Genomic DNA, 3,305 nt, shown 5'->3' with positions numbered 1-3,305 from the left:
TGATAGAGCTTTTAAATACAACAGTTACTAAATAATAACATTTGCAACTCATATTCTCTGTTACATTTACATGGCATTTTATTATACATACATACAGCTTTTCACAGCTTTCCAAGTGTTTTTTTTATTTATTCAATCTTTTGATAATTATGATGGGCTACCGTAGAATTAACAAAGTGATGATCACTGATCACTTCAGAGCATATTCCCAAATCTAGTTTGAAAGCATGGAGGCTATTCACATAACTCTTAATGAATTCCAGCCACTCCTGATGACAATAAAAGAAAATGCAAAGCCATTAGCAACTTGCCAGAACGGTGGAGTAATAGCCAGACAGGGCTATTGGAATCTATGGGGCTATTTGGAAACAAATGGTTATTTCACCAGCAGCAAAGTAAAACAAGCTGCACAGGCCTACTTTACCTTCTCCCCCCCGCCCCTTAAGCTCTCCCTCTTTCTTGCTGACCATATTTGTCAAAGAAAGTCTAGAAATTGAGCATGTGGAGATTCATCCACATATGTCAGAGTGGGAGACTGTCATTGTGGCATTAGTAGCTAAGTCTTCTCTCTTATCCCATTTCCAAGCGCACCTTTGCTTGCTCAGTTTATAAAAATATTCACTATTCTTGGAGAAAAGAAAAGCAGTGTTAAATAAGCATTCTAAGTTACCATGAGTCCTGACTTTCCTGGGGGAATACATTTAAAAAGAAGAGGTAACATCTAGCCTTATTTTGCTTTTAAACATTTTACCTGTTTATTACATGTTTATTTTAACCATCTCATGTATTGTGTAAGAATCTATGAATTGGTTCATTATTCTGTATTTGGCAGCTGCCTGACCATTCAGGTTGTGATGGTTTTTTTTGCTCTATTCTTTATTTAAAAACCCCTCAAAATACTGCAGACTTGATCTTGGCCAACCTGAGAAGCCCATAAGACACTCAAGCACGGACATTAAGGAGTCTGCCAAGAAACTCTCCCCAACAGGTCCAGACTGTGTCTTCGATGCAAGTTACAGGACTTAATAAAGGAGGTAAACTCAAGTGGAGAGTTTTAATCTGTTTGATGGGATCCCTTTCAGTGATTGAAAGCCATTTCAGGGCTATCCTTTTTCTTTCAATGCCCATAAAATTATGGGAATACCACTGAAAGGGGTGTTGGTGGGAACTGCATAGTGAAAACAGGACTGTTGCCACCACTAGATCAGGTCAGATATAAACTTGTCTACCATTGCTGGATAGCTGGTATCTTGCTGGATGTCCCTCTTGCAGTGAATAAAATGTGACTGCATTTTTTTAAGGTCTTGTTCTGGCTAATCCTGTTGGCTCGTACAAATCCAGGCCAGTGAGAGTCAAGCTGACCCTTTCTAGCAGGCAGAAACAGCACAAAGGCACAGACTGGGAACATTTGGAAAGCTGCCACGTCCACTCCTGGAAGAATATTTGGTATGAGGAGGCAGGAATATAAGAGCAGTTATGCTGGGCTGGACCACAAGGCCAATATCCAGCAATGACTACAGTAGATGCTTTGGGGAGAGTATAAAAAGAGAGTGTACATATAGTGGCTGGGGTTAGAAAAGGAATTCAGATATTTCCCTTTCTACAAGACAGAAAGAAAATCAGCACCAGTATCACAAACAGAAACACTTCAGACTGCCTCCCTATTGCACGCACATATATGTGTTGCAAATGAGATCCCATGGAGAGAAGTTTTGGAAAAGAAGAAAAAGGAAAGGGGAGGAAAGGGATCATAGTTCCCAATATTATTATCAGAACACCCCTTCCCAAACCAACCCTCCAGAGCACTCTGCAAAGTCTGTTCAATGAGTTAGTCAATGAGATATCCTCTGAGTGAGGTGACTCATCTTGAACCTTTCAGCTGTGGACACAGAAGTGAGTAGATTCCCATGGGATAGCTTAAGAGTTGCTGGGGAGCTTCCCTGTTGTATTCTGGGAATTAGTTGGTAGGAAAAGGTTTGCTACCCAGGAACAGAGATCCTGATGTGGACATATGCAATTGTCGTAGGTTTATGTGGTTTTTCCCCCCCTGGAGCTGATGATGGATGGCTCCAGGGCAGACTTCCTGATGTGGACCAAGGAGGAGAGCCAATTTGAAGTTTTAGTAATGCCTCTGTGATAACATATTTAAGAAAAAACTTGTTGCGCAGAAGAAATTCCAGCCAGGGAAGAGTGGAGTGAGAACATGTGAATAACAACGTAGACACCAAGGTCAGTGCAGAAGGAAGGGAGGACGTGCTCCAGGTGCTGGAGCTGTGGCCCCTGCAGCCTGTGGTGAAGACCATGGTGGAACTGTGCCCCTGCAGCCCATGGCAGACCATCGGGGTGCAGAGACCCACCTGCAGCCCATGGAGAAGTCCATGCTGGAACAGGTGGATGCATGAAGGAGGCTGTGACCCCATGGGAGGCCCAAGATGGAGCAGGGTCCGGCCGGAGACCTGTGGCCCGTGGAGAGGGAAGCCCAAGCTGGAGCAGGTTTTTCCCAGGTAGAACTTGTGGTCCCTGTGGGGGACCCACACCAGTACAACTCATTCATGAAGGACTGCACCCCATGGAGGAGTGAGCCACGGGACAGCAGTTTGGGAAGAACTGCTGCCCGAGGGATGGACTCACGCTGGAGAGGTCCATCAAGGACTGTCTCCCATAGGAGGGACCCCACGGGAGCAGGGGAAGGACTCCTCTCCCTGAGCAGTGGCAGAAATAACTACTGACTGCAACCCTCATTCCCCGTCCCCCTGCACCACTGGGAGGGAGGAGAGAGAACATGGAAGGAAGGAGGGGTGGGGCGAAGGTGTTTTTTAAGACTGTTTTATTTCTCACTCTTTGGTTCTTATCCTGTTAGTAATAAATATAAGTACTATCCCCACTTTGAGTCTGTTTTGTCTGTGAAGGTAATCAGTCACTGACCTCTCCCAGCTCTTATCTCTACTCATGAATTCTTAGCTGGTTTTTTGATCTCTCCTCTGCCAGTTGCAGAGGGGAGATTGAGACAGTAGCTTTAGTGGGTACCTGGTATCTGGCCAGGGTCAACCCACTACAGCAATTTAAGGCAAAAAAAAATGTAAAATTCTATTTTATATACCTCCCTCATAGCAAAGTGGGTAAACCTCGATGCAGGGCAGGGGGAATGGGTCAAAACCCAGTCTTGTCTCAACAGAAAGTGCTGGAAGAGGGGACAGCCATGAGGGTCCAAAATTGCTTGGACGTCCTGTGAGAGGTGATGATCATATGGAACTTAAAGATGGAGAAGAGGTTAGGAACTTCATGGGGGAGAGGGAGGAACCAGA

The sequence above is a fragment of the Neopelma chrysocephalum genome, unplaced genomic scaffold (genome assembly GCF_003984885.1).
Source record: "Neopelma chrysocephalum unplaced genomic scaffold, ASM398488v2 Primary Assembly neopelma1_86, whole genome shotgun sequence".
In the NCBI taxonomy this organism is placed as follows: Eukaryota; Metazoa; Chordata; class Aves; order Passeriformes; family Pipridae; genus Neopelma; species Neopelma chrysocephalum.
Note: the sequence above shows the minus strand (reverse complement) of the source record.